General features: G+C 37.6%; 1 protein-coding gene across 2 annotated transcripts in view; it reads left to right on the forward strand.

Moving 5' to 3' along the window:
- sertad2b (SERTA domain containing 2b) overlaps positions 1–17,281 on the forward strand; it is a 43,948-nt gene that overhangs the window by 5,049 nt on the left and 21,618 nt on the right. The window contains exon 1 of one of the 2 annotated variants that reach the window (XM_055029567.1): positions 16,192–16,288. The exons of the other annotated variant lie outside the window; for it this stretch is intronic. The gene's annotated coding sequence lies outside the window, so the exon portion shown is untranslated. Of the gene's footprint in view, positions 1–16,191; positions 16,289–17,281 lie in introns of those variants that run through there. 2 annotated transcript variants of the gene reach the window in all.

The raw sequence follows: 17,281 nt of genomic DNA on the forward strand, positions 1-17,281 counted from the left end.
GTAAGCTTGTTGCAATACTAAATTTAGCAATTAATCAATTATGATGATAAAGCAAAATGAGCCATATAATTTCAATTTAGCTGATTTACTATTTTTGGAAGGGAAATTTTGTGATAATCCATTTAATTTACGATTTTGGTTGTGTGGTTTTTATTTCCATCAGATTTATTTATTTTTTTGGTTGTTTTATTTTGGATAATTAAAATTAAAGTTTATTAGTCTTTGAGAGATTATTAGATTATTAGATTAGTTGAAAATGGTCTCAAAATTACAATATTGTAATTTATTTCTATAACTTCATAGGATAATTTAATATATTGTGACAGGCCTGCCGGATTGTAATTTGTACTCTTTTAAGTGTGAGATTATGCAATTTCTACACATTTTTACTTCATCTTCTGGGTCCTTAAATGCAACACGAGGTAAATTCTCGGTATTTTTGGCGTTCCGTACAAAGGCCCGGTCCCATTTTTCTTTCTGACTCTCTGCCTGTTACAGATCGTCTCCTTTTAATGCAGTTGGCATTCACTGTGGAGAATTAGATGGAGAAAGAGAGGGAGACGGAGCGGTGTGAACTATAAATAGACAGTGGGAGAGTGGTTGTGATGATAGCATCGGCACTCAGTAATCCCTCAGTAAGAACGCCGTTACTCCACTGCATCTCCTCCACTCCTGCGGTGTTATCTGCTGGACCTGAACTTCTGACCTTATGCTCAGCCTCCCAACATGCAGAACCTGCAGTAAGCTTATTAAGATGGACCTGCAGATCGGAGGAACCCCACCCTCCTGGTCTGAATGGTCTCAGACTGGAGGAATCGCTTTAAAACTAGTGTGGATGAAGCTAACTGGTCTGCTAGCAGGTGGAGGTGCTAATGGATTCAGTTAAGAGTCAAATATGCTAAAAAAAATCACAATAAAATTATGGAAAGAAGACTTAAAAAATAATCAGTGAGGCAAATCACTGTAATTTTGCAACACTGTGTTGATATGCATGAGGCTTTTAGTCAAAGACTTGGTAATAATCAGCTGAATTATGACACATCTCTCATGATTTTTACAATATTTATGCCAGTGAATTCAGCCATTTGTGCAAAAACAGAGCTGTGGATATAACAAACCTAAAATATAACTAGCTATATATCCAAAACGACTTTAGAAACTAATTGTTTTTGTCCTTTTAGACTTGTAGAAGAGCCGTCACTCTTTTGTACAGATGATGCCAACTTATGAAAGAAAACAAAAGTTGACTTAGAACAGAACCTTGTGGAACACCAGTGATAATTGTTGCGTTTAAAAACACAACAAAGAAACATAAGTGGTTCCAATTTTTTTTACATTTATGCTCTAAAATTTAAATTGTTAAGGTGTTTAGAGGCATATTACAGTAACTTTTGCAACAACCACGAAGGTCTTAGTTAATGTCCTGGTCTGCAGTAGATTAATCAGCTGAGTTGAGATGCATCTATCAATGTGATTTTTACACAATTTATGGCATTTTTTGCAAACAAAGCACAGTGGCCTGGACTTAACAAATCTAAATTTGAACTTAAAAACAGTCAAAATTGGTAAAAAGAAAACAAAAACGCTGACTTTTGTTTACCTTTTGTATCTGAAATAAATGGAAACATAAATATCCGCCACTCTTTGTACCCTGCAGCGTGTTATAGTATTCTAACTGTCCAGCGTTGAGGACATTTTGTGCTGCAATCAGAAATCCAGGCTAGACAAGACAAAACAAGTTCAGGTCTGAGGCCCATTAACTTGGTGTACAAACATGCTGGTGTGCAGAAATGCACATGGAGAAGTGGGATCGAATGTCGGTTAGAGCAGCGTTAGTAGAAAGAAGCAAAAGGAAAACCTGAAACATTAATAATGGATGAAGCGAAGATGGATGGATGTACATAAAGTCATTCATACGCAGGGCGAATCTTTGGGAGGATATCACGTTTCCTCCCTCTGCACAGTGACTCAGTGCTGCACTACCTGTGTAGTAGTCTGTTACATCATGTACTCTGTTGGAATACCCCCTCCCACACACGTCTCCTAGCTGAGCATGTGCTCTCAGGGCCTAGCATAGCGCTTTAGCTTCACTCACATTGATACCACTATCAGTTTCTAGCGATGAGGAACTGATAAGTGTGGTAAACACCTAAAATGCTGCGTGAAGAGAATGAAATACATGAGATAGTTAAGTAAGTCTTTCCCTAAACTGTACATACCTTTCAAATATATACATGCACTGCCACTATTGTTTGGCTTAACAGGCTTAGCAAGCTTCTCCTCTTAGTTGGTGAAATTTAAAGAGGAGCTATTTGGTCTTCCATTTGTGTCTCTTCTACTTTTAAAAAAGTCAAAGTGCTTAAAACATAAACTTGGCAGAAGGTTGATGTTTTTTGGTGTCTGGAAAATGAGTTGTTTCAAAAACCTGGGCACCTGCACATCTGGTGAGTTGGAAACCACTTGCTGCATTCTTGCTGGTTGTGCAGTTTGCGCCACTTCTGCTTTTCAAAGATGGACGGATGTATAATTTCACATCTGTTGGGAGCCATTTTCAGGTGTGAGTGTAAAAATTGAGATATTGGTCATAGGCAATAAGTTTATGTGTTTTGGTGACTGGAAATGAGCCGTGGCGAAAACCTGGGCAATGCTCTGTTACCTAGCAACCCAAGCGGGGCTCCAACACATTTAGTCAGATGGAAACCTCTTGCTGAATTACAGTTTGTTGTGCAGGGGGCTCCACTTCTGCTTTTCAAAGATGTACGGTAGTATAACTGCGCATCTGTTTGCAGCCATTTTCAGATACAAGTTGAGGGTCGTGACCAACAGCAAATTATTTTGGATTTAAAGTGTCAAGACGTCTTGAAGCAGCTCATAGGAAGAACTAACCAGACTAAAATCTCCTTATGTAAAACTTTGCACAAAATGTAGTGAACATGTTTGAGTAGACCATAGACCTATCCAAGCCTGTACGAGGAAAGTCACCTTTAAAACTTAACAAATAAGTTGCTAAGTTGGTGACTAATGTTAATTGCGGAGGTAGATAAGGTCGGTTTCTCATGAAAGTGTCAGCCAATATACGTAAAATTGAAGAATTAGGGGCCAATTTCTTTTTGCACGCCTAGATTTTAGTCATTACCGCGTTTAAAATTCTCAGTTATGCCCAAATTTCAAACTTCTTAAATGTGAGGAAAAGATTGAGAAGCTGAAGGTAGTTATTTTTTAATCCCGTTACTTTAAATTCGGTTAATTTATGTAGATGGATCAATGCAATTTACAAAAACAAATGATTCCAATTGATCACAGAGCAGAGACACAAAAAGACAAAGATGAACTGATGTAGAAAATCTTTCCACGTTTATGAACGTAAAGATTTAACAGTAACTTTAACTGCAGCCAAAGATGAGGATAACCTCAGCCAGTCTAGCTTCAACTGCATCAGTACTGCTGGAAGCGAAACATCCCCACATCCTGATGCTGCCACCACCATGTTTTAGCTTTGAAACACTCATCTTGACTCAACCAACTTCAACTTTGCCCTCATAAGTTTGTTGTTTTGCAGAGTGTGCTCCCTTTCATCAGCGTCAAGTTTTGCTTTGGCAGCTTCAGGTTTCTCACATTAAAAATAAAGTCAGCTGAGGATATCTGTTAAATGAGTGAGAGACAACCAATGGGCTGGCACTGATTTGGGAATATTTGGCTTCCAGCGGCTGCATGATTATGACCTGATGATTATATGCTTTGTTCCACGCTGCTGTGATGGTTTGGCAGCCATTTAACGCGCTGATATCCGTGTCAGTGGTGCAAAGCAGCATTTGGTGAGATTATTGTTTGGGTCTCCGGCTGGATGATGACGTGCGCAGCGCCGTAATTCAGCCTGGTTCTACTTAAAACAAAAAACAATGAACCCTGAAGGCTGTAAACGTAGATGGTGAGTTGGTAGACCAATACAAAGTTCATATATTGTTGTTATTTTTGAAAAGCAATGATAAAATCTGAAAAGTGCGTTGTGCTTTTGTGTTCAAATTCCCTCACTCTAATATTTATCAATAAGAAAGTACAATTCACTTCAGTAAAGATGCAGCTTTTCTGCGAAAGCTGCAGAAGTTTGTTTGGGAACAAACAGCTTCAAGAAAACCAAGGAAGGTCACTTAGAAAGTTCAAGTCAATTAGATTATAAAACAATTTCCAAAACATTCAAAGGAAAACTTTAATCAGAAATGCCATTAATCTGAACAGCTTAAAAGCCAAAAATATAAGAAAAAGTTTTACATTTTGCAAATAAATTTTTTTGTTTAACTCAAAACTAAACAAGTCGCATTTTCAGCTTCACCTGCTTCAAATTCTGTAAAAAAATCTCCTTATTAGCACCATTTTATATTTAATTATCAATCGGTTAATCCCAAAAATAATTAACAGATCATATTATGTTGGGCAGAAAGGACCAAACTTTTCACATGTTAGAAGTTTTTTTAGCTGCATTTGCAGCATTTTTTGCTACAAATGATCAACCGTACACTAAAAGAATACTATGCAATTGCATTTTAAGCATTTTCTTATTTGTTTATTTGTAGTTTTAAGTGTTACCAATACTGTGTACAAAATGTCTAAGTGTTTTAGTAAAAAATCTGTGGAAAGTGCCAGTTTTTTTTTAAATAATCAATTATTAGTTGGAGCCCTAGCAGTGAATTATGTTAAAGTTTAGTTGTCAGATGGAAAATTGAGGATACTTTAGCAAACATTGCATTTCAAACATCTGAAAATGACAGAAGAAGCTTCCATCCTGATTTCTGCAGCGTGATTTCCTGCATGCATCTTTACAGAGTTAAAGGAAGCTGCATGGCTGAATGTAAAAACATGCATGCACCACAAAAACAAACTATGGATTTATTGCAGGCTTCGCGCTTCAAGCCTTTTTTATCTTTCTGCAGACCAACATGTTCATACGTCTTTATTGTACGCGCAGAGAGAAGTGCGGACAAAGGGCCGGGTGTCTGGAAACGGGTGCTGGGAGGTGGATGAAGGCGGGGGGAGGCTGATGTAAATTTGGAAGGGCAAAGGTGGGGCGGGGTATGTGTGTACATCTGCATATCTGTCTGCAAATGACTGAGAGCATGCAGAAACTCATCTGCTTGTGAACCTGTGTGTGTGTGTTGCTTAGCTGTTTGTAGGCTTGTGTGTGCGCTCTTTTGTTTTGCTGGGTGATGGGACCAGCTGGGAGGGCTGAAGCCATTCACTTCCCTTCTGCTGCCCTGAAGACAGCCAGCATGGAGGGGGAGAGAGAGACAGAGAGAGAGAGAGAGAGAGAGAGCAGAACAGAGGAGAAAGACGGGGTGTATCTGATGTTGGGGGATGTTTATGCATCATCAGGGAGAGATATAAAAGCGGCGAGCGTAGTCGGAGAAAACAGAAAGAGGAGTTTTGACCACGGCATGGAGTGAATGAAGAGATTCATGAGGGAAGGCAGGGGGAGGGAAAGTGTGTCAGACTGAATCGTGATAGAGCAGTGGAGCTGACTCAGCCAGTCTGGCCTGGTGTAGGAGGGCAGCAGCAACAGAGGAAGTAGCAACACTGTCTGTTAGCAGGGATAGGAGAATCTGACTCTGCGCTTATCCAAAGTACAAAAAATAAAAACTAGATTGATGCTGAAATATTGAAACAAAAGTGTAAAAATGCATTCACACCAGATCTATTTAGTCCGCTTTAATTGAAGTGTAGTTCCTTTGCCGAGATAGTTTTGTAGATTTGGTTGGATTAACCGACAAAAATGGCAACATTTGTTGCATTTTGAGTCAGTTTCTCACTGCATTGTGTCAAATGGGCCAAACCGTTTGAGAAACCTGTTCCCCTCCTTGCCTGTGGTGGCGCTGCGACAAGAACTACAGAAGGAAAAGACATGAAAATCTCAGAAGACGCTGAACACAACTTCCTTTTTCACAAAATGCAAATAAAACACAGTGGAATCAGATTTTAATGATTATATGATTTTCCTTCTCTTTTATTTATTTTTATTTTTTTTTTAAATGAGCGGTTTGTCCTGCTAACGTTATGATGCGTTCAGGCGCATCCAAATGGTTCAATGATTTCAACCATTTGGAGTATTTAATGCATCAAGTGCATCCGACAGTAGACCGGCGACAGAAAACACTGCTAGAAGGATTTTAACGCGGCCTCGAAGCGCCTCAACATGTAAACCTTGAATGTAAACCAGACACGCCTGAAGCTCAAAACGCATTTTGTGTGAACGCACAATAACGCGTCGGCGTTGAAAGTGCACATGCATCAAGCTTGAAACGCCAGATGGGTTTTTGACAGGCGTAACGCGTTTGTTGTGAAAGCAACATTTGACTCTCATGTTTGTTTTGGTTGTTTTTACCCAGAATGCCCTGCATTGTAGTCCACTTCTTTTTGGAAGAGTTTCTTGGTGTTCACATATGCTTTCAAACCGGTACGCATCAGAGTTCAATTATGCATCACACATACCCAAACAAACCAGACTTTCTAGACAAACAAACTAGAGTTTGATTAAAACGGACTAAAAATGACTGGTATGAATTACTAAATACTCCTGCTTAAATTTTGTCTGAATAATAAAGTTTTGTATTTAAGTTGTTTACATATCCAAGTCCTCAGTTCTCTCTGTGTTCACAGGCTTTGCTCTGATTCTGATGTTATTTCAGTTTTTAATACTGTGAAACTTTTTCATTGAAACTACTTCCATCCCCATGGTTTGTTCTGCACATGTACAAATTATGCATATGTATTTTGTCTATTTTAACAGTGAGTTTCTCATTGCTGTATGATTTATTTGTTTCTGTTAATTCACACTCAAACTCTGACTGACTCTTATTATATTCCGGATTTGAGTTTTTCTTACCATTTATGGTGTCAGGGTCTCTAATCTTAAATCTCTCCAGTATAAAACACGGTACAAGCGTAAAAGTTTGCATGTGTGGACAACAAAACGTTCAGCCTTTAACAGAATAAGAAATATTCTGATTTAATGCTTGATTTTTACATCTTGACTGTTTGAGACATTTTTCTTGCCTCTTTTATGACTCCGCCCCTCACAGAAGTGGAGAAGGTTTTTCTTTATTAAAGTGAGCGCCAACTATTTATTAGATCTAACTGAAGGAAGTCAGCGGCTTCTTCTAAAAAATTGGCATCTTTTTCTCTGTTTCAGTTTGACTGTTCGAAGTGCAGGTGTCCACATCGCCTGTGGAAGAAAATAGTGATTTCAGGAGTTACTTATAGCACAGGAAATATTAGTATGACGCAGTACTTTCTGCTGCAGTGACAATTTAAATGCAGAAAAATGAATAAGGTATATTATGAAATTGTAAATATGAAAAAAAATCTGCTTAAAGTAAAGATAGAAAGGAGATTCATTGTTTTAAGACGGTTGTGGATTGGTTTAGATTATTTTACATGACATTTTTTGTTTTCTGTCCTGTTTTTGTTTGACATTTTTAATGTAAAAAATACACCAAATGGCTCTTTTGTGACTCTCACGAACATAAGTCTTGAAAAGAGTTTTCTTGAGTGTGGAAAAACTTTAGAAAAAAAGAGAAGAGGGTGAACAACCGGTTAATCTCTAAAGTTGAATTGCTGCTTCCTTGTGCTCCATGACTTCTGAGTCGGTTCGCTTTCGGTCGATGATTAATGACCTTCCTGTTTTGGCCTACAGTGTCTCCCTGCACACAGTTTTCACTGCACTTTGACTTGTGCTTTTAAAAAAAATCCCCCCAAAACTGCAGGATTTATTGCTGAAGGCATCAAGGATGTGTGTGGGTGAGAAATGCACACATGAAATTACACTAAAACAAGTATGAAATATATTTACTATTAGTTTTGCTCTTTATCCTCACTTCTAGTATTACTTGCATTTTCTTACAATCGTACCTCAAATACTCAGCGCTGAACTAAAGGTTTATGTTGAGTTTTTGGCGCAGTAGACAGAAGAATCTATTTTCTACTTATTGCAAAGCTAATGGTGACTTGTTGGACTGGAATGTGTCTCACCAACCAGTTTTCAACCAACCAGTTAACCTTTTTCACACAAATCAACTCTAAATCAAGTAAACAAAAACACTTCACTCTTGTTCCTAATGTGTCTGCGCTGAAACTCAAGAAAACATTTATCTCCAGCTAAATAATTCATGACCTTAAAACATTTTCGATGCATTAGTTGTGGCTCAATTTGACGTTTGCACTCTGATTAATTAATCTGATGAGAAAACAACAATTCATCTGGGAGGTTTATGGAAAAACAGTGAGGGTGAATAGGACAGACTGAGCAAGGGAAAGAAAGAGAAAGAAAACAACTTCTTTCCTGTAAGTCACCTGACACTGTAGGCGTCCAACCCGTCATGAATAAACACATCTCCCTCCTTTCTTTTTTTTTCTGTTTCTGTGTCTCTCTGTTTAACTTTTCCTCTCGTTTTCTTAGGCTCAACTCCCAATCTTAAAAGCTAGAAATGTTTGGCACTGAGAGGCTTTAGTTTAGGGTGTCTTATGTCTTTAAATATACAGGTGTCCTGTACACAAATTCAAAGAAAAGCAGTCAAATATGCATAAGGTTTTGCCACCAACCGCTTAACAAACCACAGCCGTGTGAAGAGAAAACTGTGGATAAAGCGGGAAACATCATGCTAACAGTTTGGTAGCATTTCAGATATTTAAACAAACAAAAATCATCAATAATGACTGATATTGACTGATACAAAATGCCTTTATCATGACATGATATTACACCACCATCTCCTCCACTATTAATCACGAATATCTAGTTTATTAATAAAGTAATGATCTATATCAGGGTAATTAAAGACAACTTTCTGATGCCACCTTCTTTAGCAATTTTGTCACAATAACAATTTTTGCTGGATGATAAATATTTCCAGAAATTATTGCTATAAATGATAATGTTGTCATTTTAAGACCATTTTGAACTGATAAAATAATAATAATGGCATATTAATGCAAGTTCAACCCCTCAACATTCAAAAACAGTTTAATTTCTGAAGAACATTTAACACTGGAACTGGAAAACATCTTAAATATTAAAAAATAATTAAACACAACAATCATTAAAATGGATTATAAAGTTTTTGTAACCAAAATTATGTTTCCAAACATAAATCATTCAGCTCATTCAGGGAAAACAGGCAAAAGTTGCAACTACTTCATAAATGTTTGCAGCACTTTTCAAAATTCTGACTTTTAAGTTTCTTTAAAGTGGAGCATCTCTTTAACGACTTGCAATTAACTGATTTAATTAGCTACAATTTACTTTTTTACATTTGCTCTACAGTCATTTTTAAAAGTTTAAAATTTAATGGGAAGAATGAACGATGGTGCATTCTGTATGTACCTATATGGAACACAAACAGGCTTTTGTTTCGCTTTGTTTTGACCTTTTTTCCACATTCATATCAGAAATATTTGGCGTAAATGAAGAGCGATTTGTGGATATTTCATATAATTCATAAACCTTCCAGTGGGGGAGTTTGTGACTGAGGCAACAGCTGTGCATGGGGCAGACGGGGAAAAGATGGACACCAATAAACAGACTGGTAAAGAGACAAAAGGAGAGAATAGGAGGAGGTAGAGACAAAGGGAAAGGGAGAGAGAATGGGAAAGAAAGCAGCTGGGTGTTTTTTGGCTTCCCCTCCCTGCCCCCTCCCACCCGTCTTCCTCTCCATGTTGGCCCTTTGCGCCACGCCCAAGTCCGACGGTGTTAATATTCTCGCCACACACCCTCAAGTCTCCCAGCGCATGTGGATGCCTCTCTCTGCTTTAACTTTTATACTTTACAGCTGAGATTTTGGGTTTTCACTGTGACTCAGAGATGTTTAGGAATCTTTTACTGACGATTCGGTTCTGATTTTTGGGGCAACAGTTCGATTCACTGGGCAGCCCAGATCAGAGCAGCTATGTTTTACTTTATATCCAAAGAGCCCCCAGCGTGGGTTACAATGGAGTCCCAGCATATCTCTATTCCTATAAACTTATACTTGTACTCATCAGACAGGAAAAAACTTATTAAACAAACAAAAAATCCTTTTCTGAAAAATACAATGCTGGTCTGGCAAAAGGTACTTGATTATTTGGGAGTAAAGCAACAGCTATCCCAGTTCTCACCCATCTTTGGAAACAGGGACTTTGGTCCAGGTAGAACTGACCCAGGTTTTAAACTCTGGTCTGCTAAGGGGTTAGCTAAGGTGTCTGATCTTTTTATAGGAAGAGTATTTATGTCATTCGAAGAACTTAAAAACAAACATGATTCCTAGTAAACATTTCTATAAATATCTTCAAGTTCGGAATTTCATTTTATCCAAGCAACAAAATAACCTTGATCTGCCCTCTTTGTCTTCATTAGAAGACATTATCATCAGCCACCTATATGGCAGAGGACAGGTGTCTCTAATTTATTCCTTGTTGGTTGACAACTGTAAGGAATCTTCGACTAATATCCTAAAAGCATGGGAAGTGGACTTGGGAGAGAACTTATCGAGTGAGGAATGGTCATTAGCTTGCACTTCGATTCACACACAATCTGCTAACAAATTCCAAATTATTACAATACAAATGGCTGACTAGGCAATACATCACTCCAGCTAAATTGCATAATTTTAATCCTAACATTCCTGATACTTGCATTAAATGTACTTCCCAAAAAGGTTCTTTATTTCATTGTATGTGGGCGTGTCCTCGAGTGTTAGCATTTTGGAAAGAGGTATTGATTGTGATAGGTCAGATGATTGGTAAAAAGGTTCCTTTGGATCCTAAAATGTGCATCTTGAATATTTATCCTGAGGACTTTGTTATGCCAAACAACTTGAGATCCTTACTTAATGTCTCCTTTTTGGAAGCTAAACGTTGCATTGCCCTCTCTTGGAAGAAAAGGACATTATGTGGAATTCACAATGGACCACACAAATGACATTCTACTTTGCACTTGAGAAAATCAGTTACTTTACTAAGAATAAGCTTGATAAATTTTGGGTGGTCTGGTCTGTCTTTTACACTTGGCTGTGCCAAAATGACATCCAACTTGATGGATGGAAAGATGGATGGCTATAAGGCCATATGGTAAGACAAATTGATGTTTACAGTTGGTCAATCGAGGGTCTGCTGCAGCCCCCCTTGCCCCCCTCGTTTTTTTTTGTTTTTTTTTAAATTATTATTATTATAGTCTACCCTGTGTATATGCTCTTTGGGTTTTTCTCTGGTATAGGTTTATGTTCTAAGTATTTGTAAGTGTATGAATGTATGTATGTATGTTCCTTTTTCTTCTGTGCTTTGGTTTTTGTAAGTGTACATATGTATGTTTCTTGTTCTTCTGTTAAAATCTATAAATAAATGCTTCAAAAAAAAAAAAAAAAAAAAAACAGTTCGATTCAAAACGATTGTTCAATCTGTGTACAAAGGATCCTCATCATGTACTCCAGGCATTTTTTTTAACAGATTGAGAAATTAAAAGTATCTTTTTCGCATTTATTATGTTAACAAGCCATAATTAGATGAAATTACTCCCTGCATCCTCCGTTTTGGTTTGCTTTTGGTTATTTAGTGAAAAATTGTTCAAATGTACAACAAAATTGCTCACAACATCAGATAAATGCTCTTTAAAAGTATTTATGTAAAAAAAAACCAAGATGATGATAGTGGATAAGTTGAAGTTGAATATCAAATTCCCAAATTGCTCAGTTTCTCCATATGGTGAAGTTCATGTCAAGGTTGGTCTTGCCACGCCTTTATACATTCAATCATTTTTACCAAATATTAAAAGGGACGTGTAATATAAGATTCACATTTTTCATGTTTTTGTACTTCCATTGAGGTTTCTACTACTTCTAAAAACAACCCAAGTATAAAAAAATACACTCAACACAATAATTTTTTTTAGTGTCTTGAAAATAATCAGTTTGAATTTTTATATTTTACAGCCACGATTATTAATAATGATTTCTGCTTCTATCTATTCATGTGCAAAGGATCCTCATCATCTGCTCCAGACATTTATGTAAGACTAATTGGCAGCTTCTGCAGATTTCTCACTAAACAATTAAAGCCTTTTTATACGTGATTAGAAGGCATTAAAAGATGCAAATAAATGGTTTATTTGTAGTTGTGACCTGAATTTAAAACTGTAAAACAAGATGGCTGCCTTGGGGGCTGACATCATTCTGAACTGTCTAAATCCGATGGATGGAGCGCATTGGTGGAAAAATAAGTTTCCCAAAAATGTTGTCTTCCAAAACCAACAAAATCCATTAAACTGATTTATCGCCCAGTCGAAGTCTAATGATTACCTGAGCATTTTATTATTCTGACGATGTTAGATTAGGTTAAATTTGATTTTTTTTTTTTAGCTTTACCTCATGCTCTTCCATTATCAAAAAGACACCTGGAGTGTTGATTTGGTTTTTCATGCATGCTTGAGAAATCGTTCAATCTCCATGGTTGGACCTAGCTCTGCCTTCGAGGCTCCGCTCCGCTTCAGAGCTGCAGTTTCTAAGCTAACGAGCTTCCACCTCACCTAGCAGCCCTCCCCTATGACTCCTTCACTCAGCTCCTTCAGACTAGCCAGCAGCATTTAGCAAACACGTCTACACATCTCAAAGTAAAATTTCTTGCATTTTATGTCATTGTTTGCACGAATTAATTGAAAAGCAGTTTCAAGTTTTATCCATATCCTATTTGATATGGATAACATTTTTGTAACAACTGAAGCTACAATAGTTAGTTGATTGTCCTTACATAATACTGTCCCTTTAAATACTAAATTTATATCTTTTTTGTACAGTTTTGGGTTAATTATTGCACTGAGTGTGTTGTTCTTTGAGCATTTTTTGAGTTTGTATGTTTCAGTTAGCGATTAACTGATTGCTAAATTAGTTGATGACTATTTCAATAATCGATTGTTCCTTCGGTTTTCACCCGCATCATGATTAGTCTGATTAATCATTTCATCTGTTGCATTAATATATCCTTATTGTGTTTTGAAAAAGAGCCCAGCGTGTTGCCAGTCTATATGGGCCCAAAATGGTTGATGATCTAATTCAGATGACAGTCATCTACTCCAGTCCAGCGCATTACCACCCGGAGGTGCAACACGGTGATGGATGGAAGCGGAGTGTAGCTTCATGCTCTGAACGTCGAGCGAGAGCAGCCACCTCACTGTGAGTCAGGTTCGCACTCTCAGCCTCATACAAAGGGAAATGAAGATGGACCAAAACGGCCGCTACGTCTTTGGATGAATGCATTTGGAACGTGAGTACCCGGTGTGGTAAAATGTGGCTGCTGCTCAGAGCAGGAAGTAAAAGAAGAGCAAGGAATAAATAAAGATAGATGGAGGGGGGGAGAGAGGGAATCTGTCGGCGCTGCTATCCAGTTGGTGTTGCTATGGCCCTGCCCTCCCTGCTCACTGAGCCATTTCCTGTTTTTGACCTGAAATCTTTATTTAGAGCCATCCCTCCTCGCTACTCGGCATTCATGAGTCAACTCGGAGTCCGGAGAGATGAAGACAGACCTAAAATCCGATCTCCATTCACTCGTAGGAACACGCTCATGCAACCCAAACGAGCCTCGCCGCACTGCAGCCGAGGGTTTCCCTGAAGCTGGACAGTTTGTTTGATGCAGATACTCGATATTCACAGCTCGACTCGGGCCTGCAGCCGCCGCCGCTGCCTCAAGCTGTGGTTATAAACAATCTGACTGGACTTTTGGAGAAGGAAGCTCCAAAAGTGAAAGTGCACATTTCTCACTGTCCGCTGGAAACCAACAAGCAGAAATACGCTCTGCAGAAAGTAATAATGAGGAGAATTCAACTCTGCATTAAAATTTTTACATTTGCAATCAGGCCTCTCACAATAATACCTTTACTTGGACGATATATTGTCTCAGAAGTTATTGCGATAAATGATAACATTGAGACCATTTTCAAGTAATGTAATGGCAAAAACACGTTCTCAAAACTGAACATTTAACACTGGAACAGGAAGACATTTAAATATCCACATTTATAAATGAAACAACAAATAAAATTAATTATAATGACCCTGTAAACAAAATTGTCCTTCAAAAAGAAGCTTTGTTTTGACCAAAAGCACCATATTTCAAGACTTTTGTCATCCAGTTTTTGAAAGAAAGAAGGAAAAGAGTATAATAAATCAGGCAAACATAAATTATTGAGCTCATTTTAATTTGCGATTAATTGATTTATCACTTATTGCGACAAGCCTGCATGTGATGTTGTGATTTGTAGACTTTGTACCTGCTGAAAACTCATAATATTTTGCATATAAATGTATTGCAGAAAGATTTTTTCAGCTGAATGGTTTACTTTATGGTAAATTGGTCCAATCCAGGGTCATCATTTCATTAGCACAGGTGTAACTGTAAAAAGAGCGTCCAGCTGAAGTTCTTTAGTCATTCCAGTTAGAAAACTTCTAATACGACCCGGTCCAGTTAGAACACTGGCTGCTTGTAAAATATTACCTGAGAATGCTAGATTTGCTTGGGGACCAAAAGTTGCAACATTTGATACATTTTCAGCTGCTGTGGTTTCTTTCACACTGCATTGTGTCAAATGAACCAAATAATTTGAAAAACCTGTTCCCCTCCTCGCCTGTGGGGGCGCTGCACCAAGAACTACTGAAGGGAAACATACATAAACCTCTGAAGACACTGAACACAACTTTCTTCTTCACAAAATGTAAACAAAAATGGAGCAACATCAGAAAAAAACAAGTCAGTGCTCTGCGCTATAGTCTGCTTTCTGCTTCTCCATTTAATTGTGGCAATTTTTGAATAAAAATGCTTTTTTTATTTAAAGTTTGTATTCTCCCTGTATTTGAAACATAATTTTTTTTTCTCCCCCTATATTGTATATTTTATAGTTTTATGCTTTCAAATGGCCAACATTTGAACATATTCTTTAATAAACAAAGATAACATAAATGTATCTAGATTTATTTATCTAGATGGATAGATTTATCTATTTTATTTTAGAAGCTTAGAATTATTTAAGAATTTATTTGGTTATTTTAGATTTCTGAACACCAAATTGCATTGGCTTATTTTCACATTTAATATATATTAATTATTATTTTGAAACCTTCTAATAATTTTATTTATATGCAACTCTATCTGTTGGGAATTTTATTTATTACAGATATAACTTTTCAAGGATTTATTTATGTAGTAAATTCTATATAAAGTCTTCAGTTCAACACAGGATTGTACAGTAAATAAACCAATCCTGAAATGATTCTATATACTTTTATCATACAGTGAGTATTTGTATTTGTTTACCTGTTTTATTCTGCATTTAAAAATATTTTAAGCATGCAGATATTTATGGATACATTCATTAGTTATGCTAACTTACTGTTTGCATTTGCAACTTTATTAAATCATTACTAATACTAATAACAAGAGAAATCTATAATTGTGGAACTGTTGGCCCCTGGTGACCATCAACAAATTTAATAAATTCATAATTAGTAGGACTTAATTAAAATCTGAATTATGCAATTTATAATAGCATTGAATGTAAATTTTTTATTTTATTTAAATTTTTTTGTAGTGTTTTATTAATTTAGTAATTTGACCCACTGATCAAACTTTGTCAGTTAATTTGCACTGACAGTTGAAGTTACAGAGTTTGATGTGAGTGCGCGTGCCCGCGTACACGGTGTTGGATGTGGGCGGGGCTAAACTCCGCTCTCGGGGCAGCTGCTCGGTTTCAGCTTCTCCTGCTGCTTTCACGGGATCCTCGTGCATTTCCCTTACTTACCTAATTAGATCCTGACAGGCCAGAAACAAGCTAAAGTAGATTTAAACATTACGCTTTTGTTCGAGTTGAGGTGTTTAGTGTATAGTTAAACTAATTAGTGATTAATTGCTGCCTGTTTCTTTTTTTGTCTCCGTTTTCACGAGATAAACGTTTGATGAAGCCTCTAAACAGACTGCTCGTTTTTTTTACGTTTGATGTAAGGTGGAAAACAGTGACGTACATGGCGTTTTATTAATAATCTTTGCTTAGTTCGTTTATAAATTGTTCGTGAACGCGGAAGCGTTAAAAAACGGTATCGTTGTCGGTGAATCCGACAGGCCGTGAAGGCGTCAACGTTCCAACGAGCGGACGCTGTTTTCTCCTCCTATCAGCGCCATTGTGTGGCGGAGTCTCCGTGAGAGAGGACTGATTGTTTTTCTGTTGCCGACGGGACTGTTTAAATACCCCCTCATGTTTCTCTGTGGAACCCCGGCGGATCTGGATCTGGTAAGCCTTCGTTTCGATGTTTGACCCCCTTGTTTTTTTTAAAGAAAGGAGCGAAGTTAAACAACGCCGAGAGGGGGGAAACACACCGGCGTGAGAGCGTTAACCTATTTGTAATGAATAATAGAGACGGCGGCTGCTGGTGTTTCGGTATCAGTACAGTAAGGTAGTGGAGAAGTTTTGCTACTGTGTGTGTATCCGCTGTGGATTCCAGTTACTGACACAGGGCGGTCCTTCTGCTTCTTAGTTTAAGACTGCGGAGAAAAAGCGTCTGATAAACTTTCCACCGACCGTCAAAAAAAGACAGTTGGGCTTTCCCAAAATACACTCAGTGACTGGACCTCACTTTTTTATGGCTTATTATGTGTACAAAACAATACAAGCGTCATAAAATGACCCACTTAAGTCAATTCAATGAGAAGTGTATACAAAAACACGATTGATTTAACATTTAATTCACTTCATATCACAGTTTCAGTGTCATAAATGTGTGTTTTCTGAGGGATTTTGTTGCTACATACCACAACCAGGAGCTGTATTAGTGGAGGGGCCTCTGTTTTGTAATCTGCACCACAACACAGCAGCCACCTCCTGGTGACAGCACCTCTTCTTCACTCCTTGTTCCTTTGGTTTTCACCCACAAGCAGCATGTAGGTCACCCAAGAGGTCTTCTACTACTGCCTACTTTGTCCAGACAGGGGCCCACGGGACGCACACTGTTTTGATGGGAGCCGATTTGAATAAACATGTCAGGAGTTTCTATACGGGTGCATCTCAGTTAATTTTATTTTAGCTAATTTGCAGCTAAAACTTCCTAGAAAAATCAGATTATGTAGAAACGATAATAAAAAAAAAACATATTGAGAGCCTCTGCAAAAAACTTCATAGTTCACCAGAGTGGTGAATCTGATATTAATTGGAAGTTGAGTGGAAAGAAAACGTGTTTGATAGAAGATCCACAGGCAGTTGTAAGTGGATGATGAAGGGAAATCCATT

This window comes from Poeciliopsis prolifica, unplaced genomic scaffold, assembly GCF_027474105.1.
Source record: "Poeciliopsis prolifica strain line A6 unplaced genomic scaffold, Auburn_PproV2 SCAFFOLD005, whole genome shotgun sequence".
In the NCBI taxonomy this organism is placed as follows: Eukaryota; Metazoa; Chordata; class Actinopteri; order Cyprinodontiformes; family Poeciliidae; genus Poeciliopsis; species Poeciliopsis prolifica.